Source organism: Anomaloglossus baeobatrachus, chromosome 1, assembly GCF_048569485.1.
Source record: "Anomaloglossus baeobatrachus isolate aAnoBae1 chromosome 1, aAnoBae1.hap1, whole genome shotgun sequence".
Taxonomy (NCBI): Eukaryota; Metazoa; Chordata; class Amphibia; order Anura; family Aromobatidae; genus Anomaloglossus; species Anomaloglossus baeobatrachus.
Genome location: NC_134353.1, coordinates 339743946 through 339769045, shown reverse-complemented (window position 1 = coordinate 339769045; position 25100 = coordinate 339743946).

The following is a 25100-nucleotide window of genomic DNA, read 5'->3' as shown; positions in this document are numbered from 1 at the left end:
AAAATACATAGAGGTGAACTTATGGCCGCTTCTTAAAAAACTGAGAGCCAAAGTGGATGCTTGGAGCAAGCTACATTTGTCAGTTGTTGGAAGGGTTAATTTACTAAAGATGGTAGTAATGCCTAAACTCCTATACATACTGCACAATGCCCCTGTTTGTATTTCAAAGAAAAGATTTAAAGGGATAAACTCGCTGTTTAGAGACCTAGTGTGGGGTAAAAAGCAGCCCAGGGTGCGATTAGAGACTTTACAGAGGCCGAAAGATGAGGGGTGTCTAGCAATCCCAAATCCGGAATTGTATTATATGGCGGCGCAATGTCAACACCTCAGGGGGTGGTCTGATCGAGAGAAAGATGGGGGCATTAAAGAAGTGCTGTAATACATAGTGGGTAGAAGTCCATTGGTAATGGGACTAGAGGATGGTGCAGTGGGGCTCCTGGGTGGAACATCTCCTACAATGGCACTTATAAATAAGACCTGGGAGAAGCTGAAAAGGGTGAGAGGGGTGACCTAGTTAACTAAGTTTACATCTATTTGGGATAACAGTAATCTCCCGGAAATTCAGAAAATGGGGAATATTGAGGAATGGAGATGCAAGGGTGTAATATACAGTGCCTACAAGTAGTATTCAACCCCCTGCAGATTTAGCAGGTTTGATAAGATGCAAATAAGTTAGAGCCTGTAAACTTCAAACAAGAGCAGGATTTATTAACAGATGCATAAATCTTACAAACCAACAAGTTATGTTTCTCAGTTAAATTTTAATACATTTTCAACATAAAAGTGTGGGTCAATTATTATTCAACCCCTAGGTTTAATATTTTGTGGAATAACCCTTGTTTGCAATTACAGCTAATAATCGTCTTTTATAAGACCTGATCAGGCCGGCACAGGTCTCTGGAGTTATCTTGGCCCACTCCTCCATGCAGATCTTCTCCAAGTTATCTAGGTTCTTTGGGTGTCTCATGTGGACTTTAATCTTGAGCTCCTTCCACAAGCTTTCAATTGGGTTAAGGTCAGGTGACTGACTAGGCCACTGCAACACCTTGATTTTTTCCCTCTTGAACCAGGCCTTGGTTTTCTTGGCTGTGTGCTTTGGGTCGTTCTCTTGTTGGAAGATGAAATGACGACCCATCTTAAGATACTTGATGGAGGAGTTGAGGTTCTTGGCCAAAATCTCCAGGTAGGCCGTGCTATCCATCTTCCCATGGATGTGGACCAGATGGCCAGGCCACTTGGCTGAGAAACAGCCCCACAGCATGATGCTGCCACCACCATGCTTGACTGTAGGGATGGTATTCTTGGGGTCGTATGCAGTGCCATCCAGTCTCCAAACGTCACGTGTGTGGTTGGCACCAAAGATCTCGATCTTGGTCTCATCAGACCAGAGAACCTTGAACCAGTCTGTCTCAGAGTCCTCCAAGTGATCATGAGCAAACTGTAGACGAGCCTTGACATGACGCTTTGAAAGTAAAGGTATCTTACGGGCTCGTCTGGAACGGAGACCATTGCGGTGGAGTACGTTACTTATGGTATTGACTGAAACCAATGTCCCCACTGCCATGAGATCTTCCCGGAGCTCCTTCCTTGTTGTCCTTGGGTTAGCCTTGACTCTTTGGACAAGCCTGGCCTCGGCACGGGTGGAAACTTTTAAAGGCTGTCCAGGCCGTGGAAGGCTAACAGTAGTTCCATAAGCCTTCCACTTCCGGATGATGCTCCCAACAGTGGAGACATGTAGGCCCAACTCCTTGGAAAGGGTTTTGTACCCCTTGCCAGCCTTGTGACCCTCCACGATCTTGTCTCTGATGGCCTTGGAATGCTCCTTTGTCTTTCCCATGTTGACCAAGTATGAGTGCTGTTCACTAGTTTGGGGAGGGTCTTAATTAGTCAGAAAAGGCTGGAAAAAGAGATAATTAATCCAAACATGTGAAGCTCATTGTTTTTTGTGCCTGAAATACTTCTTAATACTTTAGGGAACCAAACAGAATTCTGGTGGTTTGAGGGGTTGAATAATAAATGACCCTCTGAATAAACTTTTCACAATTAAAAAAAAAAAAAAGAAATAACATTCTTTTTTGCTGCAGTGCATTTCACACTTCCAGGCTGATCTACAGTCCAAATGTCACAATGCCAAGTTAATTCCGAATGTGTAAACCTGCTAAATCTGCAGGGGGTTGAATACTACTTGTAGGCACTGTACATGCATCAGATATTGGATGGAGGAATTTTGAAATCGTTCCCACAGTTACAGAGTGAATTTCAGTTGCCGGCGTCTGGCTGGCTCCACTACAGTCAATTGAAACATGCGATTGCAGCCTAAGTGGCTAAAAAAAAGTGTGGACATACAGACTGACCTGGTACTGGAGTATGTGTGTAAGGGAGGAGAAAGTACTAAAGGGATAATTTCTGGCACGTTAAAAGATATACTACATACCTTTCTTTTAGACTACCCACTTAAAACTAAATCTAAATGGGAGGAGGAAGTTGGGACGATAAAGGAGGAGGTGTGGGAGACTATCTTGGAGTATGTCCCTAAACTTTCCATGAGCGAACCGGCCAGACTATCTCACCTATACGTGATTTACTGGGTATATAGGTCTCCCTTACTAATGTTTAATGGGGTTGAAAAGGAATTCGGAGTGTCCAAGGTGTCAGGGATCTGACGCAGGTATTTTTCATATGATGTGGTCTTGTCCGAGACTAGTCTCCTTTTGGACTAAGGTTATTCACAAGATAGGAAGAACATATGGTTGTGTCCTTCCCAGGGAACCATTGATATGCCTATTGGGATATGTTGAGGAGCTTGGGGTGGAAAATACTATGAAAAGTGCCATTGCTAGGCTGCTGTATGCGGCAAGAAAGCTAATTGCCAGGTCCTGTATTAAAAAAGACCCCCCGACCAGGGGAGAGTACATTAAAAGGGTGAAATGTATTATTCAGCTGGAACAGGGAGTGTATGAAAGAAGGGGGAATGTTAAAATGTTTGAGAAGCTATGGACTCCTTGGCTGCAATGCGAATAGGACGAGTGATGGACCAGTAAACTGGTTTGGGAACGGGATAGCCGTCGGAGACCTCTGATGTGTGTGTTTTGTTTTATTTGTGTTAGTAGTTCCTCCTGCACATCGGGGTGAACGGGATGGTTGCTATAATGCAGTTGGAGGGTATTCTAAAGCGGGCTTTACACGCTACGACATCGCTAATGCGGAGTCGTTGGGGTCACGGAATTCGTGACGCACATCCGGCCGCATTAGCGATGCCGTTGCGTGTGACATCGATTAGCGATTTTGCATCGTTGCAAAACAGTGAAAAATCGCTAATCGGCGACACGGGGGTCCATTCCCAATTATCGTTACTTCAGCAGTAACGAGGTTGTTCCTCGTTCCTGCGGCATCACACATCGCTGCGTGTGACGCCGCAGGAGCGAGGAACGTCTCCCTACCTGCCTCCCGGCCGCTATGCGGAAGGAAGGAGGTGGGCGGGATGTTACGACCCGCTCATCTCCGCCCCTCCGCTGCGATTGGGCGGCGGTTCAGTGACGTCGCTGTGACGCCGCACGGACCGCCCCCTTAGAAAGGAGGCGGTTCGCCGGTCACAGCGACATCGCCGGACAGGTAAGTATGTGTGACGGCTCTGGGCGATGTTGTGCGGCACGGGCAGCGATATGCCCGTGTCGCGCAACAGATGGGGGCGGGTACGCACACTAGCGATATCGGGACCGATATCGCAGTGTGTAAAGTAGCCTTTAGTGTACTAAATGGGATGTAGTATCGGGGAGGAGTGTTGCTTCCGGGGAAGGGGGTGGGAGGGGGGGTTAAAGGGGTAATAGATATGATAAACTTAATTTGGATGCCGATTTGTTATTCTGTTGTATGTATTCTGTTTTAATAAAAAAGTATCTGATTTTTTAAAAAAAAAACAAACAGTCCAAAACGTAATCTCCGGTCCTCCCAAGATCTCCTTCTCTCCTCCTCTCTCATTCGCTCCTCATGCAACCGCCTCCAAGACTTCTCCCAAGCATCCCCAGTCTTCTGGAACTCGCTGCCTCAACACGTCAGACTATCTACTACACTTGCAAACTTCAAACGGAACCTGAAAACTCATCTGTTCAGAACTGCCTATAATCTTCAATGACCCCACCACCGTGCGGAGCTGCCGCCCCACCACCGTCAAAAAGAAAAAGAAAAACTGTACAACAGCAATTTATGAAAATTTGTATACATTTATTTATTTAAACAGTTCAGAATAGACATACATAAATATAATCAAAAGATTAAAATAGAACTTTGGTGAAAGGACCAACAGGAAGAAGGCATAAGATCGAAACCTATAGGTCGGGGTTTCTTGGATCCTCAATCCACGCCTCAGGTATTATATATCTATCCTTTCCTGTGATGGAGAGTATTTTTGCTGCTGTGATTACACTCACCTTTGTGTCCCCTGGTCATTACATGCCTTGCTGTTGTATGGACACTTTGTCTTTTTGCTTTATGCACCATGGCAGCTAGCTATATATAGTTGTTCATTTGGTAATCAGTGGACATCTCTGTGTAGTGTTTCACTGCAGCTATTTTTCTCTCAAAATCTTTATCTAGTTACTTTTGGTCACTGAGCTGTGGAGTGAGCGCGCCACCTGCTGGTCCTCTCACCAAAGTTCTATTTTAATCTTTTGTTATATTTATGTATGTCTATTCTGAACTGTTTAAATAAATACATTTATACAAATTTTCATAAATAGGCCGTTGTACAGTTTTTCTTTTTGCATTTATGTTCTGCATATGGCTCTTTCCATGTACAAATCATGGCACGTTTTAAATTTCCATGTATGTTGGTTGTTCTAACCTTTCTCGCCCCACCACCGTGCGGAGCTGCCGCCCCACCACCGTGCGGAGCTGCCGCCCCACCACCGTGCGGAGCTGCCGCCCAACCTACACCCCACCTACTGTCTCCTCCCCAAAATCCTTTAGAATGTAAGCCCGCAAATGCAGGGCCCTCTTCCCTCTGTACTAGTCTGTCTATTGTAACTTGTATATGTATTCTGTATGTAACCCCCTTCTCATGTACAGCACCATGGAATCAATGGTACTCTATAAATAAATTATAATAATAATAATTATAATAATAATATCCGCATAAATACAAAGGAGATTTGAATATAATTTAATCCCACGTACTTATACCATTGCCTTTTTCCTACACACCGACAACTAATATAACCCTGCTATAGTGACTGCTATACAGTCCTGTAATATGACATTCATATTGTATGTGCTTTACCATAGTACGGAATTTTTACCCTGCCTGACCGTCTACATGATATCACGGCCATATGTGGAATAAAGCTCTGTATATCTACAATTAAGTATTGCATTTGCTTAAGAGAACTATACAATAGATATCACATTTGCAGGTACTACCTCCCCCCACCTTTTTATATGGTAGTCTCTCTAATCATAATTCCTTCCTGACATCTCTCTTTTTTTAATGATTAGGGGCTCTCCTGACGTGTATATATATATATATATATATATATATATATATATATATATATATAAAATGTCCGTTTTCCTTACGAATATATACATATCAACAGATAACTTACACCTTATATGTGGTAAGTGGATACTTACTATATTCCTCTTTCTTCTTTTTTGTCCTTTTACATGTTCCATTTTTTCCTTTTTTTTTTTCTTTGTTTTCTCCTTCACAGGCTTCACAGATCACGGTTAGCTTTTAAGTTCACTCCATAAGATACACCTCTGAACCAACTTTATTTGATGTACCTATATACAGTGGTTCTTGATGGGTTACTCTTGGACCTCCATCGACTTTTTACACATGTGTATATAATGCATTGATGTAATGTATATAATGTAATGTATATGTATATGAATTGTATTACCTGTATTTTGTAAATCTTATTGATCTTTATATCGTTTGTGTTTAGAAAACAGTCCAGTCTGATGAAGGCCCAAAGGCCGAAACGTCGACTTTTTTGGACAAATACATGTGTCATCTATTATCAAGATTTTTTTGATCAATAAAAATACCTGATTACGCAACCAGTTTCTATTCTTGTGGGGTATACAGCGTGCCAGAGTTTTCTCTCCAAATTTGATATAAAATTTTCTCCTGAGCACCTGTGATTCAGTGATTCAGAGCTTTATTCCAGATATTGATGCTCCTTAGAGAGACCTGGACATTTACCGCTTAATGGACTGTATCAGTGTTCCTGGACTACTTTACACTCTGGTGGATTATTTTTATGGACTATCTGATTTTTCTTGGAATAAAGGTTCTTTGGATTGTTCATCCATCTTGCTCTGTTAATTGTGTGGTATGGGAGAAGGACCCACAAAACATTGAAAAGAAATTACAAATACAGTGGCATGTAAAAGTTTGGGCAGCCCTGTTAAAAAATACTGTTATTGTGAACAGTTAAGCAAGAGAAAATTCCAAAAAACTGAAAATTGTGCAGTGGTCTCTTAATTTTTGATAGAGCTGTATATACATACCACATTGTGCATCCATGAGTGTATCACCGTATAGAGTCCCAGATATTTGTGCTTTCATCTAAAATATTAATACTGTGAATTTTCTGCAGTATCTAAACTAACTCTACCCAAAGTACAAATACAGTTTATATAGTATATAATAAAATGCTAATATAATCCGTCCATTCAGAACTTTGAATGTTGTGCCTATGCATTATATTAGACACTGACAAATTAAACAACCAAATCCTGTTTTATACCAGCAACATTACCATTTATTACATGAAAACTGTTATATTAAAACACAAATCACACTATGAATTGACAATTAAATGAAGTGGTGATATCAAATATCAAATTCCTATAACATACATGGAGTATCTCACACAAACAATTGTCCAAATTAAAAAAGAACCACAATTAACTAATGTACTAAATATATGACAATTATAAAAAGAACATTCTATTCCATAACAAATACATTACATAAACACTGTTATATCAAACACAGATGCTATTAAGTACACTACTATTTAGATTTAATACCAACAAAATGCCTATAATAGACGTAAATAAGTTAATGATTATTTTTTAGAGTAGAAGAGATGCTTTTAACTTGTCTTGACCACAGCTAGTAATTGGGAGAGAGGGGAGCCAGCACGATCTGAAAATGGCATGCATCATATAAAAAGTGCAAATTCACAGATTTATTCCAACTGTACTGTAATATAAATGAGATTTTTAGCAAATAATTGATCAATTCTTTGAGCCACCCCTGCCAACGTCACGGCAAATCTCAATAGGGGGGTCCTACTCTATATTCTGTATTTCATGTGCCATGCGGCCTCCTAGATAAAGTTAAAAGCAGAACCATAATGGAGCACACATACCTGTAACCTGTATATAACCGCTTCTATGTTGCAAAAGAGGCAATTGTGGATAGAGGCCAGCCCAGGTCCCAGCATGTGGAGCAAGCTCTACAAATACCAGGACTATATCAGAACTGACCCTCCCAGTGCCAGAGAGCAACCATTGATAAAGGCGGACCAGATCCAAGTATGGTGCTTAATTAGCAATGCCTGTGGAAAGGGTGAGGCAACTGAATGTGTACAGCTACCAACAGGAGGAATATATTGCAAACCAAGATCAGGCGTGCATAGCATGGTGGTGACCAGCCACCAAACATTTGTAGCATAACTACAACCAAATAAAGAGAGAGGGGAGCCAGCACGATCTGAAAATGGCATGCATCATATAAAACCATATGACTGACCATCACCATACCATGCACGCCTGTTTTTGGTTTGCAATGTATTCCTCCTGTTGGTAGCTGTTCAGATTCAGTTGCCTCACCCCTTTCCACAGGCAATGCTAATTAAGCACCATTCTTGGATCTGGTCCGCCTTATCAATGGTTGCTGTCTGGCACTGGGAGGGTCAGTTCTGATATAGTCCTGGTATGTGTAGAGCTTGCTCCACATGCTGGGACCTGTGCTGGTCTCTATCCACAATTGCCTTTTTTGCAACAAGGAAGCGGCTATATACAGGTTACAGGTATGTGTGCTCCATTATGGTTCTGCTTTTAACTTTATCTAGGAGGCCGCATAGCACACGAAATACGTAATATAGGTTAGGACCCCCCTATTGAGATTTGCCGTGACGTTGGCAGGGGTGGCTCAAAGAATTGATCAATTATTTGCTAAAAATCTCATTTTTTTATTATAGTACAGTTGGAATAAATCTGTGAATTTTCACTTTTTATATGATGCACGCCAATTTCAGATCGTGCTGGCTCCTTTTTCTCTGTTATGACTGTAGTTATGCTACAATTTCTGGTGACTGACCATCACCATACCATGCACACCTGTTTTTGGTTTGCAATGTATTCCTCCTGTTGGTAGCTGTTCAGATTCAGTTACCTCACCCCTTTCCACAGGCAATGCTAATTAAGCACCATTCTTGGATCTGGTCCGCCTTATCAATGGTTGCTGCCAATTTCAGATCGTGCTGGCTCCTTTTTCACAGCTAGTAATTGCCAAGTATATTAGCTATTAGTAACTCACAGTCTGCATATAAAGCTGTCCAGCAGAAAATACCTTCTCTTCACACCCACAAGCACACCTTTGTTATGCCCCATCGTCACAATCAATCATGATATATTTATATTAAAATAGACAATAAAAGAGAATTTACACACTTTGATAGGGGTGTGACACTTGTTAATTACTGTTCATGATATATTTATATTAAAAAAAAAAAAAAATCACATTTAACAGTATTTATACAGATGTATTTCTGCTGGAGACCATTAATCTTGATGCACACCGCCCAGGCGTCCGAATAAGTCACAGTCAGACCCTACTATGGGGAACAGCCAAATACACTATTGATAGGACCTGCAGGAAAGTATAGAGCAGTGTTTCTCAACTCCAGTCCTCAAGACCCACCAACAGATCATGTTTTCAGGTTTTCCTCAATCAGGTTTTCAGGCTTTCATTAATGTTGCACAGGTGATAGAATTATTCCTTGTCTAATATTTAGGAAAACATGATCTGTTGATGGGTCTTGAGGACTGGAGTTGAGAAACACTGATATAGAGCAGTCCGGCTGGTACGCAAATTACCAACCACGAGAACCTCTTAGGTGAAATTCCAGCAGCAGTTATAATAGGGATTGTGGATAATGAAGCATCTAGTGGTTTGTATAATAAAAATCCACTGTGCTTTAATCATTATAATGTGAACCACGAGTCTCTTTACCTGGATGACCAGCAGATACCAGCTCGGCACTACCAGTCTAATGTCATTGTTTATTTAGCAGTCAGAGTATATGGCTCTTGCCCATATAGCTGGTGAGCAAAAGTCTGACTGAGCTCTAGCAAGAGACCATGAAGAATTTATGGATGATTTCAGTTTTTTGCGTTGATTAATTTGATTGAGTTTGATCAAGAGCCCGGAGGTCATTTCTCACTTGTTAAAACAAGTAACCTGCGTGCTGAAGTGCAGTATGCGCTACCTATGCCCACACTGTAAATATGATTGGATATGGCCTCGACTCAACTATACTTGAAATCAACCACAGAAGTATTATTTGACTCTATTTAAATATGAATACTCTGCAACTCACAAACCTGTTAAAGGGCGATCGCTATACAGAACGAATATTTGCTGGTGCGTTTCTGTATGATTTTTTTTCCCATCATATAGAGTGGATAAGAGACCCGCTGCATATATTTTGAATATAGACACAGCCAGTCAAAGTGGGAGCCATTGGATATTGATTAGTGATGAGCGAGTATGCTTGTTACTACTCGGTACTCGCACGAGTATCACTGTACTCGGGCTACTCGGCGGGTACCGAGTAATTTCGCGATACTCGTGCTGTACTCGTGGTCTTCATCTCTGCATGTTGGCGCTCTTTTGAGAGCCAGCCCTCATACAGGGATTGGCTGGCAGACCACTGCAATGCCACAGCCCTGTTAGTTGTGGAATTGCAGTGATTGGCCGGCCCGCACAGCGTGACCGAGCCTTTATACCGGCGGGCGCGCTGTGCTCTGCACACAGCCATCTCATATTCCCTGCTTTCCCCGCCCACAGGCGCCTATGATTGGTTGCAGTGAGACACGCCCCCACGCTGAGTGACAGGTGTCTCACTGCACCCAATCACAGCAGCAGGTGGGCGTGTCTATACTGTGCAGTAAAATAAATAAATAAATAATTAAAAAAAACGGCATGCTGTCCCCCCAATTTTAATACCAGCCAGATAAAGTCATACAGCTGAAGGCTGGTATTCTCAGGATGGGGAGCCCCACGTTATGGGGAGCCCCCCAGCCTAACAATATCAGTCAACAGCCGCCCAGAATTGCTGCATACATTATATGCGACAGTTCTGGGACTGTACCCGGCTCTTCCCGATTTACCCTAGTGCGTTGGCAAATCGGGGTAATAAGGAGTTAATGGCAGCCCATAGCTGCCACTAAATCCTAGATTAATCATGTCAGGCTTCTCCCCGAGATTCCTTCCATGATTAATCTGTAAATTACAGTTAAAAAACACACACACCCGAAAAATCCTTTATTAGAAATAAAAAAAAATAACAAAGTCCCTCATCACCAATTTATTAACCCCGACAAAGCCTCCATGTCCGGCGTACTCCACAGTCATCCAGCGTCGCGTCCAGCTCTGCTGCATGCAGGTGACAGGAGCTGCAGAATACACCACCGCTCCTGTCAGCTTCACACAGCAACTGAGGTGAGTAGCGCGATCAGCTGCTGTCAGTCAGGTAACTCATGGTCACCGCTGGATCCAGCGGTGGCCGCGATTAACCTCAGTGACAGCTCAGCTGATCGCTATACTCACCTCAGTTGCTGCGTGGAGCTGACCGGAGCGGCGGTGAGTAGCGCGATCAGCTGAGCTGTCACTGAGGTTACCCGCGGCCACCGCTGCATCCACCGCTGGATCCAGGTAACCTCAGTGACAGCTCAGCTGATCGCGCGGCTGTCTCCAGTTGCTGTGTGAAGCTGACAGGAGCGGCAGTGTATTCTGCCACCATTCTGTCACCTGCATGCAGCAGAGCTGGATGCGACGCTGGAGGACTGTGGAGTACGCCGGACATGGAGGGTTTGTCGGGGTTAATAAATTGGTGATGAGGGACTTTGTTAGTGTTTTTTATTTCTAATAAAGGATTTTTCGGGTGTGTGTGTTTTTTAACTGTAATTTACAGATTAATCATGGAAGGAATCTCGGGGAGACGCCTGACATGATTAATCTAGGATTTAGTGGCAGCTATGCGCTGCCATTAACTCCTTATTACCCCGATTTGCCAACGCACTAGGGTAAATCGGGAAGAGCCGGGTACAGTCCCAGAACTGTCGCATATAATGTATGTGGCAATTCTGGGCGGCTGCTGACTGATATTGTTAGGCTGGGGAGCTCCCCATCCTGAGAATACCAGCGTTCAGCCGTATGGCTTTATCTGGCTGGTATTAAAATTGGGGGGACCGCACGCCGTTTTTTTTAATTATTTAATTATTTATTTCACTGCACAGTATACACGCACCCACCGGCTGCTGTGTTTGGGTGCAGTGAGACACCTGTCACTCAGCGTGGGGGCGTGTCTCACTGCAACCAATCATAGGCGCCGAAAAGCAGGAAAGCAGAGAATACGAGATTGTTTAATGAGCGGCCGGCTTTTTCAAAAGAGGAAAAGCCGCCGGAGTTTAGTGAGCAGCTGTGCAGCGCCGCGGCAGTGATCGGGGAACGGTAAGTAAGAGAGAGGGGGGAGAATGACCGACAGACTGTGAGAGGGGGACAGACAAGACAGAGAGAGACCGACAGAGCGAGACCGACCGACGGGAGATAGAATGAAAAAAAAAATGACCGACATCGCTAGTAAAAAGCACAAAACGTGCGTTTTGGACATCGCAGTGCCACACAATGTTTTACGTAAAATCTTTCATGTATTAATCTCAAAAAGTAACATACACCAGCTCTATCTCACTATTGGGTATGTGCCCTTAACATTTCCGCCATGAAAATTCATTTTGGTGTCATTTTGGAAGGTTTTCTCGTGAGTCCGTAAAAATGGCGTAAAACGCGGACAAAATTGTTCACAGCTGTGACTTTTGAGTGATAAATGCTTCAAGGGGTCTTCCCCATGCTGTTGCCATGTCATTTGAGCACTCTTCTGAGACTTTTGTGACATTTTTAGGGTTTCTACATGCTGCCGGGGGTCAAAATACTTGGGTCTCCCATAGGATAACATTGGGCTCGGTGCTCGGGCCGAGTACACGAGTATCTTGGGATGCTCGGCCCGAGCCTCGAGCACCCGAGCTTTTTGGTACTCACTCATCACTAATATTGATTATCCTCTCTAATAAGGCAGTATTTTTGATAGTTAGGCTATGTGCGCATGTTGCGTTCTCTGCAGTGCAGAAAAGAACGCACCCTCTGGCAGACTGGACACTACGTTTATAAAATAAAATGCATCCACAACGCATGCATTTTGGATGCTTTTTCCATGCGTTTTGGATGCATTTTTGACAGTGCGTTCCCCCGGCAATTCAGCTCTGCTACATGCCGGCTGACAGCCGACACAGACACAGTCGCGCCATGAGAATGAACTCTGGTGAACTGCACCCGACTTCATTGTCATACCGCAGGTCTGTCTGTGTGTGGCGTCCCGGTTATCATCTTCACCACACACATCCCGACATTACCGCCGACATTCCAGCACACATCCCGACAATACTGCCGGCATCCCCGCACACATCCCGACATTACCGCCGACATCCCCGCACACATCCCGACATTACCGCCGACATCCCCACACACATCCCGACATTACCACCGACATCCCCGCACACATCCCGACATTCCAGCACACATCCCTACATTACCGCCGACATCCCCACACACATCCCGACATTACCGCCAACATCTCCACACACATCCCGACATTCCCACACACATCCCGACATTACCGCCGACATCCCCGCACGCATCCCGACATTCCCGCACACATCTCGACATTACCGCCGACATCCACGCACACATCCCGACATTCCCGCACACATCAACATTGTTTAATTGCTCAGCAGCCGGCATAGGCGGCCGCTTAGCAGCCGGCATAGGCGGCCGCTTAGCAGCCGGCATAGGCGGCCGCGCAGCAGCCGGGATAGGCGACCACCCAGCAGCCGACATAGGCGGCCGCTCAGCAGCCGGCATAGGCGGCCGCTCAGAAGCCGGCATAGGCGGCCGCTCAGCTGCCCGCATAGGCGGCCGCTTAGCAGCCAGGATAGGCGGCCGAACAGCAGGCGGCATAGGCGGCCCCTCAGCAGCCGACATAGGCGGCCACACAGCAGCCGGCAAAGGCGGCCACCCAGCAGCCGGCATAGGCGGCCACACAGAAGCCGGCAAACGCGGCCGCCCAGCAGCCGGCATAGGCGGCCCCTCAGCAGCCGACATAGGCGGCCACACAGCACCCGGCATAGGCGGCCGCCCAGCAGCAGGCATAGGCGGTCGCCCAGCAGCCCTAATAGGCAGCCGCCAAGCAGCCGGCAAAGGCTGCCGCCCAGCAGCCGGCATAGGCGGCCCCTCAGCAGCCGGCATAGGCGGCCGCTCAGAAGCCGGCATAGGCGGCCGCCCAGCAGCCGGAATAGGCAGCCGCCCAGCAGCCGGCATAGGCGGCCTCCCAGCAGCCGGCATAGGCGGCCAAACAGCAGCCGTCATAGGCGGCCATACAGCAGCCGGGAAAGGCGGCCGCCCAGCAGCCGGCAAAGGCGGCCCGCAGCAGCCATCATAGCCGGCCGTCCAGCAGCCGACATATGCGGACCAACAGCAGCCGGCATAGGCGGCCCCTCAGCGGCCGGCATAGGCGGCCGCTCAGAAGCCGGCATAGGCGGCCGCTCAGAAGGCGGCATAGGCGGCCGCTCAGAAGCAGGGATAGGCGGCTGCTCAGCAGCCCGCATAGGCGGCCGCTCAGCAGCCGGCATAGGCGGCCAAACAGCAGCCGGCATAGGTGGCCACACAGCAGCCGGCATAGGCGGCCAAACAGCAGCTGGCATAGGCGGCCAAACAGCAGCCGGCATGGGCGGCCCCTCAGCAGCCGACATAGGCGGCCACACAGCAGCCGGCAAACGCGGCCACCCAGCAGCCGGCATAGGCGGCCAAACAGCAGCCGGCATAGGCGGCCAAAGAGCAGCCGGCATAGGCGGCCAAACAGCAGCCGGCATAGGCGGCCAAATAACAGCCGGCATAGGCGGCCCCTCAGCAGCCGGCATAGGCGACCAAACAGCAGCCGGCATAGGCGGCGAAACAGCAGCTGGCATAGGCGGCCAAACAGCAGCCGGCATGGGCGGCCCCTCAGCAGCCGACATAGGCGGCCACACAGAAGCCGGCAAACGCGGCCGCCCAGCAGCCGGCATAGGCGGCCAAACAGCAGGCGGCATAGGCGGCCCCTCAGCAGCCGACATAGGCGGCCACACAGCAGCCGGCAAAGGCGGCCACCCAGCAGCCGGCATAGGCAGCCCCTCAGCAGCAGACATATGCGGCCAAACAGCAGCCGGCATAGGCGGCCAAACAGCAGCCGGCATAGGCGGCCAAACAGCAGCCGGCATAGGCGGCCAAACAGCAGCCGGCATAGGCGGCCAAACAGCAGCCGGCATAGGCGGCCACCCAGCAGCCGGCATAGGCTACCACCCAGCAGCCGGCATAGGCGGCCCCTCAGCAGCCGACATAGGCGGCCACACAGCAGCCGGCAAAGGCGGCCACCCAGCAGCCGGCATAGGCAGCCCCTCAGCAGCCGACATAGGGGGCCAAACAGCAGCTGGCATAGTCGGCCGCCCAGCAGCAGGCATAGGCGGTCGCCCAGCAGCCGGCATAGGCGGCCGCCCAGCAGCCGACATAGGCGGCCGCCCAGCAACCGGCGTAGGCGGCCCCTCAGCAACCGACTTAGGCGGCCGCTCAGGAGCCGAAATAGGCGGCTGCCCCACAGCCGGCAAAGGCGGCCGCCCAGCAGCCGGCATAGGCGGCCCCTCAGCGGCCAGCATAGGCGGCCGCTCAGAAGACAGCATAGGCGGCCGCTCAGAAGGCGGCATAGGCGGCCGCTCAGAAGCAGGGATAGGCGGCCGCTCAGCAGCCCGCATAGGCGGCCGCTCAGCAGCCGGCATAGGCGGCCAAACAGCAGCCGGAATAGGCGGCCGCCCAGCAGCCGGCATAGGCGGCCTCCCAGCAGCCGGCATAGGCGGCCACCCAGCTGCCCGCATAGGCGGCCGCTCAGCAGCCGGCATAGGCGGCCAAACAGCAGCCGGCATAGGCGGCCAAACAGCAGCCGGCATAGGCGGCGAAACAGCAGCTGGCATAGGCGGCCAAACAGCAGCCGGCATGGGCGGCCCCTCAGCAGCCGACATAGGCGGCCACACAGAAGCCGGCAAACGCGGCCGCCCAGCAGCCGGCATAGGCGGCCCCTCAGCAGCCGACATAGGCGGCCACACAGCACCCGGCATAGGCGGCCGCCCAGCAGCAGGCATAGGCGGTCGCCCAGCAGCCCTAATAGGCAGCCGCCAAGCAGCCGGCAAAGGCTGCCGCCCAGCAGCCGGCATAGGCGGCCCCTCAGCAGCCGGCATAGGCGGCCGCTCAGAAGCCGGCATAGGCGGCCGCCCAGCAGCCGGAATAGGCAGCCGCCCAGCAGCCGGCATAGGCGGCCTCCCAGCAGCCGGCATAGGCGGCCAAACAGCAGCCGTCATAGGCGGCCATACAGCAGCCGGGAAAGGCGGCCGCCCAGCAGCCGGCAAAGGCGGCCCGCAGCAGCCATCATAGCCGGCCGTCCAGCAGCCGACATATGCGGACCAACAGCAGCCGGCATAGGCGGCCAAACAGCAGCCGGCATAGGCGGCCAAACAGCAGCCGGCATAGGCGGCCAAACAGCAGCCGGCATAGGCGGCCAAATAACAGCCGGCATAGGCGGCCCCTCAGCAGCCGACATAGGCGGCCCCCCAGCAGCCGGCATAGGCGGCAAAACAGCAGCCGGCATAGGCGGCCAAACAGCAGCCGGCATAGGCTGCCACCCAGCAGCCGGCATAGGCAGCCCCTCAGCAGCCGAAATAGGCGGCCACAAAGCAGCCGGCAAAGGCGGCCACCCAGCAGCCGGCATAGGCGGCCCCTCAGCAGCTGGCATAGGCGACCGCCCAGCAGCAGGCATAGGCGGTCGCCCAGCAGCCGGCATAGGCGGCCCCTCAGCAGCCGGCATAGGCGGCCGCTCAGAAGCCGGCATAGGCGGCCGCTCAGAAGGCGGCATAGGCGGCCGCTCGGGAGCCGAAATAGGCGGCCGCCCCACAGCCGGCAAAGGCGGCCGCCCAGCAGCCGGCATAGGCGGCCCCTCAGCGGCCGGCATAGGCGGCCGCTCAGAAGCCGGCATAGGCGGCCGCTCAGAAGGCGGCATAGGCGGCCGCTCAGAAGCAGGGATAGGCGGCTGCTCAGCAGCCCGCATAGGCGGCCGCTCAGCAGCCGGCATAGGCGGCCAAACAGCAGCCGGCATAGGTGGCCACACAGCAGCCGGCATAGGCGGCCAAACAGCAGCTGGCATAGGCGGCCAAACAGCAGCCGGCATGGGCGGCCCCTCAGCAGCCGACATAGGCGGCCACACAGCAGCCGGCAAACGCGGCCACCCAGCAGCCGGCATAGGCGGCCAAACAGCAGCCGGCATAGGCGGCCAAAGAGCAGCCGGCATAGGCGGCCAAACAGCAGCCGGCATAGGCGGCCAAATAACAGCCGGCATAGGCGGCCCCTCAGCAGCCGGCATAGGCGGCCAAACAGCAGCCGGCATAGGCGGCGAAACAGCAGCTGGCATAGGCGGCCAAACAGCAGCCGGCATGGGCGGCCCCTCAGCAGCCGACATAGGCGGCCACACAGAAGCCGGCAAACGCGGCCGCCCAGCAGCCGGCATAGGCGGCCCCTCAGCAGCCGACATAGGCGGCCACACAGCACCCGGCATAGGCGGCCGCCCAGCAGCAGGCATAGGCGGTCGCCCAGCAGCCCTAATAGGCAGCCGCCAAGCAGCCGGCAAAGGCTGCCGCCCAGCAGCCGGCATAGGCGGCCCCTCAGCAGCCGGCATAGGCGGCCGCTCAGAAGCCGGCATAGGCGGCCGCCCAGCAGCCGGAATAGGCAGCCGCCCAGCAGCCGGCATAGGCGGCCTCCCAGCAGCCGGCATAGGCGGCCAAACAGCAGCCGTCATAGGCGGCCATACAGCAGCCGGGAAAGGCGGCCGCCCAGCAGCCGGCAAAGGCGGCCCGCAGCAGCCATCATAGCCGGCCGTCCAGCAGCCGACATATGCGGACCAACAGCAGCCGGCATAGGCGGCCACACAGCAGCCGGCATAGGCGGCCAAACAGCAGCTGGCATAGGCGGCCAAACAGCAGCCGGCATGGGCGGCCCCTCAGCAGCCGACATAGGCGGCCACACAGCAGCCGGCAAACGCGGCCGCCCAGCAGCCGGCATAGGCGGCCAAAGAGCAGCCGGCATAGGCGGCCAAACAGCAGCCGGCATAGGCGGCCAAATAACAGCCGGCATAGGCGGCCCCTCAGCAGCCGGCATAGGCGGCCAAACAGCAGCCGGCATAGGCGGCGAAACAGCAGCTGGCATAGGCGGCCAAACAGCAGCCGGCATGGGCGGCCCCTCAGCAGCCGACATAGGCGGCCACACAGAAGCCGGCAAACGCGGCCGCCCAGCAGCCGGCATAGGAGGCCCCTCAGCAGCCGACATAGGCGGCCACACAGCACCCGGCATAGGCGGCCGCCCAGCAGCAGGCATAGGCGGTCGCCCAGCAGCCCTAATAGGCAGCCGCCAAGCAGCCGGCAAAGGCTGCCGCCCAGCAGCCGGCATAGGCGGCCCCTCAGCAGCCGGCATAGGCGGCCGCTCAGAAGCCGGCATAGGCGGCCGCCCAGCAGCCGGAATAGGCAGCCGCCCAGCAGCCGGCATAGGCGGCCTCCCAGCAGCCGGCATAGGCGGCCAAACAGCAGCCGTCATAGGCGGCCATTACAGCAGCCGGGAAAGGGCGGCCGCCCAGCAGCCGGCAAAGGCGGCCCGCAGCAGCCATCATAGCCGGCCGTCCAGCAGCCGACATATGCGGACCAACAGCAGCCGGCATAGGCGGCCAAACAGCAGCCGGCATAGGCGGCCAAACAGCAGCCGGCATAGGCGGCCAAACAGCAGCCGGCATGGGCGGCCAAATAACAGCCGGCATAGGCGGCCCCTCAGCAGCCGACATAGGCGGCCACACAGCAGCCGGCAAAGGCGGCCCCCCAGCAGCCGGCATAGGCGGCAAAACAGCAGCCGGCATAGGCCCAAACAGCAGCCGGCATAGGCTGCCACCCAGCAGCCGGCATAGGCAGCCCCTCAGCAGCCGAAATAGGCGGCCACACAGCAGCCGGCAAAGGCGGCCACCCAGTAGCCGGCATAGGCGGCCCCTCAGCAGCTGGCATAGGCGACCGCCCAGCAGCAGGCATAGGCGGTCGCCCAGCAGCCGGCATAGGCGGCCCCTCAGCAGCCGGCATAGGCGGCCGCTCAGAAGCCGGCATAGGCGGCCGCTCAGAAGGCGGCATAGGCGGCCGCTCGGGAGCCGAAATAGGCGGCCGCCCAGCAGCCGGCATAGGCGGCCCCTCAGCGGCCGGCATAGGCGGCCGCTCAGAAGCCGGCATAGGCGGCCGCTCAGAAGGCGGCATAGGCGGCCGCTCAGAAGCAGGGATAGGCGGCTGCTCAGCAGCCCGCATAGGCGGCCGCTCAGCAGCCGGCATAGGCGGCCAAACAGCAGCCGGCATAGGCGGCCACACAGCAGCCGGCATAGGCGGCCAAACAGCAGCTGGCATAGGCGGCCAAACAGCAGTCGGCATGGGCGGCCCCTCAGCAGCCGACATAGGCGGCCACACAGCAGCCGGCAAACGCGGCCGCCCAGCAGCCGGCATAGGCGGCCAAACAGCAGCCGGCATAGGCGGCCAAAGAGCAGCCGGCATAGGCGGCCAAACAGCAGACGGCATAGGCGGCCAAATAACAGCCGGCATAGGCGGCCCCTCAGCAGCCGACATAGGCGGCCACACAGCAGCCGGCAAAAGCGGCCCCCCAGCAGCCGGCATAGGCGGCCAAACATCAGCCGGCATAGGCGGCCAAACAGCAGCCGGCATAGGCGGCCACCCAGCAGCCGGCATAGGCTGCCACCCAGCAGCCTGCATAGGCGGCCCCTCAGCAGCCGCCATAGGCGGCCACACAGCAGCCGGCAAAGGCGGCCACCCAGCAGCCGGCATAGGCAGCCCCTCAGCAGCCGACATAGGCGGCCACACAGCAGCCGGCATAGGCGGCCGCCCAGCAGCAGGCATAGGCGGTCGCCAAGCAGCCGGCATAGGCGGCCCCTCAGCAGCCAGCATCGGCGGCCGCTCAGAAGCCGGCATAGGCGGCCGCTCAGAAGGCGGCATAGGCGGCCGCTCAGAAGCAGGCATAGGCGGCCAAACAGCAGCCGGCATAAGCGGCCAAACAGCAGCCGGCATAGGCGGCCAAACAGCAGCCTGCATAGGCGGCCAAACAGCAGCCGACATGGGCGGCCTCACAGCAGCCGGCATAGGCGGCCCCTCAGCAGCCGACATAGGTGGCCACACAGCAGCCGGCATAGGCGGCCGCCCAGCAGCAGGCATAGGCGGTCGCCCAGCAGCCAGCATAGGCCGTCGCCCAGCAGCCGGCATAGGCGGCCGCCCAGCAGCCGACATAGGCGGCCGCCCAGCAACCGGCATAGGCGGCCCCTCAGCAGCCAACATAGGCGGCCCCTCAGCAGCCGACATAGGCGGCCGTTCAGCAGCCGAAATAGGTGGCCGCCCAGCAGCCAGCAAAGGCGGGCCGCCCAGCAGCCGGCATAGGCGGCCCCTCAACAGCCGGCATAGGCGGCAGCTCAGATGCCGGCATAGGCGGCCGCTTAGAAGCCGGCCAAACAGCAGCCAATATAGGCGGGCCGCGCAGCAGCCGACCTAGGCGGCCAAACAGCAGCCGGCATAGGCGGCCGCTCAGCAGCCGGCATAGGCAGCCGGCCAGCAGCTGGCATAGGCGGCAGCCCAGCAGCCGGCATAGGTGGCCGAACAGGAGCCAACAGAGGCAGCCGCGCAGCAGCCGGCATAGGCGGTCGCCCAGCAGCCGGCATAGGCGGCCCCTCAGCAGCCGACATAGGCGGCCGCTCAGCAGCCGAAATAGGCGGCCGCCCAGCAGCCGGCATAGGCGGCCACTCAGCATAGTCGGCCACCCAGCAGTCGTCATAGGCGGCCACACAGCAGCCGGCATAGGCGGCCGCCCAGCAGCCCGCATAGGCGGCCGCCCAGCAGCCGGCATAGGCGGCCAAACAGCAGCCAACATAGGCGGCCGCGCAGCAGCCGGGATAGGCGGCCGCGAAGCAGCCGACATAGGCGGCCACCCAGCATAGGCGGCCACCCAGCAGCCATCATAGGCGGCCAAACAGCAGCCGGCATAGCCAGCCGCCCAGCAGCCGGAATAGGCGGCAGCCCAGCAGCCGGCATAGGCGGCCAAACAGCAGCCGTCATAGGCGGCCACACAGCAGCCGGCAAAGGCGGCCACCCAGCAGCCGTCATAGCCGGCCGTCCTGAAGCCGAAATATGCGGCCAAACAGCAGCCGACATAGGCGGCCACACAGCAGCCGGCAAACGCGGCCCCTCAGCAGCCGACATAAGCTGCCACACAGCAGCCGGCATAGGCGGGCCGCCCAGCAGCAGGCATAGGCGGTCGCCCAGCAGCCGGCATAGGCGGGCGCCCAGCAGCCGGCATAGGCGGCCCCTCAGCAGCCGACATAGGCAGCTGCCCAGCAGCCGAAATAGGCGGCCAAACAGCAGCCGGCATAGGCGGCCGCCCAGCAGCCGGCATAGGCGGCCCCTCAGCAGCCGACACAGGCGGCCGCTCAGCAGCCGAAATAGGCGGCCGCCCAGCAGCCGGCATAGGTGGCCCTTCAGCAGCCGGGCATAGGAGGCCGCTCAGCAGCCCGCATAGGCGGCCGCTCAGCAGCCGGCCAAACTGCAGCCAACATAGACGGCCGCGCAGCAGCCGACCTAGGCGGCCAAACAGCAGCCGGTATAGGCGGCCACACAGCAGCCGGCAAAGGCGGCCGCCCAGCAGCCGGCAAAGGCGGCCTCCCATCAGCCGTCATAGCCGGCCGTCCAGCAGCCGACATATGCGGCCAAACAGCAGCCGACATAGGCGGCCAAACAGCAGCCGGCAAAACGCGGCCGCCCAGCAGCCGGCATAGGCGGCCCCTCAGCAGCCGACATAAGCGGCCGCGCAGCAGCCGACCTAGGCGGCCAAACAACAGCCGGCATAGGCGGTCGCCCAGCAGCCGGCATAGGCGGCCCCTCAGCAGCCGACATAGGCGGCCGCTCAGCAGCCGAAATAGGCGGCCGCCCAGCAGCCGGCATAGGTGGCTGCTCAGCAGCCGGCAAAACAGCAGCCAACATAGCTGGCCGCGCAGCAGCCGACCTAGGCGGCCAAACAGCAGCCGGCATTGGCGGCCGCTCAGCAGCCGGCATAGGCGGTCGCCCAGCAGCCGGCATAGGCGGCCCCTCAGCAGCCGACACAGGCGGCCGCTCAGCAGCCGAAATAGGCGGCCGCTCAGCAGCCCGCATAGGAGGCTGCTCAGCAGCCGGCAAAAGAGCAGCCAACATAGGCGGCCGCGCAGCAGCCGACCTAGGCGGCCAAACAGCAGCCGGCATAGGCGGCCGCTCAGCAGCCGGCATAGGCAGCCGCCCAGCAGTCGGCATAGGCGGCAGCCCAGCAGCCGTCATAGGCGGCCAAACAGCAGCCGTCATAGGCGGCCGCCCAGCAGCCGGCATAGGCGGCCAAACAGCAGCCGACATAGGCGGCCACCCAGCAGCCGGCATAGGCGGCCACCCAGCAGCCGTCATAGGCGGCCAAACAGCAGACGGCATAGGCGGCCACCCAGCAGCCGGCATAGGTGGCCAAACAGCAGCCGGCATAGGCCGCCGCTCAGCAGCCGGCATAGGCGGCCGCCCAGCAGCCGGCATAGGCGGCCACCCAGCAGCCGACATAGGCGGCCCCTCAGCAGCCGAAATAGGCGGCCGCCCAGCAGCCGGCAAAGGCGGCCACCCAGCAGCCGGCATAGGCGGCCCTTCAGCAGCCGGCATAGGCGGCCGCTCAGCAGCCCGCATAGGCGGCCGCTCAGCTGCCGGCCAAACAGCAGCCAACATAGACGGCCGCGCAGCAGCCGACCTAGGCGGCCAAACAGCAGCCGGCATAGGCGGCCACACAGCAGCCGGCAAAGGCGGCCTCCCAGCAGTCGTCGTAGCCGGCCGTCCAGCAGCCGACATATGCGGCCAAACAGCAGCCGACATAGGCGGCCAAACCGCAGCCGGCAAACGCGGCCGCCCAGCAGCCGGCATAGGCGGCCCCTCAGCAGCCGACATAGGCAATCGACCAGCAGCCGGCATAGGCGGCCCCTCAGCAGCCGACATAGGCGGCAGCTCAGCAGCCGAAATAGGCGGCCGCCCAGCAGCCGGCATAGGTGGCTGCTCAGCAGCCGGCAAAACAGCAGCCAACATAGGCGGCCGCGCAGCAGCCGACCTAGGCGGCCAAACAGCAGCCGGCATAGGCGGTCGCCCAGCAGACGGCATAGGCGGCCCATCAGCAGCCGACATAGGCAGCCGCTCAGCAGCCGAAATAGGCGGCCGCTCAGCAGCCCGCATAGGAGGCTGCTCAGCAGCCGGCAAAACAGCAGCCAACATAGGCGGCCGCGCAGCAGCCGACCTAGGCGGCCAAACAGCAGCCGGCATAGGCGGCCGCTCAGCAGCCGGCATAGGCAGCCGCCCAGCAGCCGGCATAGGCGGCAGCCCAGCAGCCGTCATAGGCGGCCAAACAGCAGCCGGCATAGACGGCCGCCGAGCAGCCGGCATAGGCGGCCAAACAGCAGCCGACATAGGCGGCCATCCAGCAGCCGGCATAGGCGGCCACCCAGCAGCCGTCATAGGCGACCAAACAGCAGACGGCATAGGCGGCCACTCAGCAGCCGGCATAGGCGGCTAAACAGCAGCCGGCTTAGGCGGCCCCTCAGCAGCCGGCATAGGCGGCCACCCAGCAGCCGGCATAGGCGGCCGCCGAGCAGCCGACATAGGCGGCCCCTCAGCAGCCGAAATAGGCGGCCGCCCAGCAGCCGGCAAAGGCGGCCACCCAGCAGCCGGCATAGGCGGCCCCTCAGCAGCCGGCATAGGCGGCCGCTCAGAAGCCGGCATAGGCGGCCGCTCAGAGGCCGGCCAAACAGCAGCCAACATAGGCGGACGCTCAGCAGCCGAAATAGGCGCCGCCCAGCAGCCGTCATAGCCGGACGTCCAGAAGCCGACATATGCGGCCAAACAGCAGCCGGCAAACGCAGCCGCCCAGCAGCCGTCATAGGCGGCCCCTTAGCAGCCGACCTAGGCGGCCAAACAGCAGCCGTCATAGGCGGCCGCCCAGCAGCCGGCATAGGCGGCCAAACAGCAGCCGACATAGGCGGCCACCCAGCAGCCAGCATAGGCGGCCAAACAGCAGCCGGCATAGGTGGCCACCCAGCAGCCGGCATAGGCGGCCCCTCAGCAGCCGGCATAGGCGGTCGCCCAGCAGCCGGCATAGGCGGCCCCTCAGCAGCCGACATAGGCGGCCGCTCAGCTGCCGAAATAGGCGGCCGCCCAGCAGCCGGCATAGGTGGCCCCTCAGCAGCCGGCATAGGCGGCCGCTCAGCAGCTGGCCAAACAGAAGCCAACATAGGCGGCCGCGCAGCAGTCGACCTAGGCGGCCAAACAGCAGCCGGCATAGGCGGCCACACAGCAGCCGGCAAAGGCGGCCGCCCAGCAGCCAGCAAAGGCGGCCTCCCAGCAGGCGTCATAGCCGGCCGTCCAGCAGCCGACATATGCGACCAAACAGCAGCCGACATAGGCGGCCAAACAGCAGCCGGCAAACGCGGCCGCCCAGCAGCCGGCATAGGCGGCCCCTCAGCAGCCGACATAAGCGGCCGCGCAGCAGCTGACCTAGGCGGCCAAAAAGCAGTCGGCATAGGCGGCCGCGCAGCAGCTGGCATAGGCGGTCGCCCAGCAGCCGGCATAGGCGGCCCCTCAGCAGCCGACATAGGCGGCCGCTCAGCAGCCGACCTAGGCGGCCAAACAGCAGCCGGCATAGGCGGCCGCTCAGCAGTCGGCATAGGCAGCCGCCCAGCAGCCGTCATAGGCGGCCAAACAGCAGACGGCATAGGCGGCCACCCAGCAGCCGGCATAGGTGGCCAAACAGCAGCCGGCATAGGTGGCCAAACAGCAGCCGGCATAGGCGGCCAAACAGAAGCCGGCATAGGCGGCCCCTCAGCAGCCGGCATAGGCGGCCGCCCAGCAGCCGGCATAGGCGGCCTCCCAGCAGCCAACATTGGCGGCCCCTCAGCAGCCGGCAAAGGCGGCCACCCAGCAGCTGGCATAGGCGGCCCTTCAGCAGCCGGCATAGGCGGCCGCTCAGCAGCCCGCATAGGCGGCCGCTCAGCAGCCGGCCAAACAGCAGCCGACCTAGGCGGCCAAACAGCAGCCGGCATAGGCGGCCACACAGCAGCGGCAAAGGCGGCCGCCCAGCAGCTGGCAAAGGCAACCTCCCAGCAGCCAACATAAGCGGCCGCGCAGCAGCCGACCTAGGCGGCCGACCAGCAGCCGGTAAAGGCGGCCACCCAGCAGCCGGCATAGGCGGCCCTTCAGCAGCCGGCATAGGCGGCCGCTCAGCAGCCCGCATAGGCGGCCGCTCAGCAGCCGGCCAAACAGCAGCCGACCTAGGCGGCCAAACAGCAGCCGACATAGGCGGCCACACAGCAGCCGGCAAACGCGGCCGCCCAGCAGCCGGCATAGGCGGCCCCTCAGCAGCCGACATAAGCGGCCACGCAGCAGCCGACTTAGGCGGCCGCCCAGCAGCCGGCATAGGGGGCTGCTCAGCAGCCGGAAAAACAGCAGCCCTAATAGGCGGCCGCGCAGCAGCCGACCTAGGCGGCCAAACAGCAGCCGGCATAGGCGGCCGCTCAGCAGCCGGCATAGGCGGTCGACCAGCAGCCGGCATAGGCGGC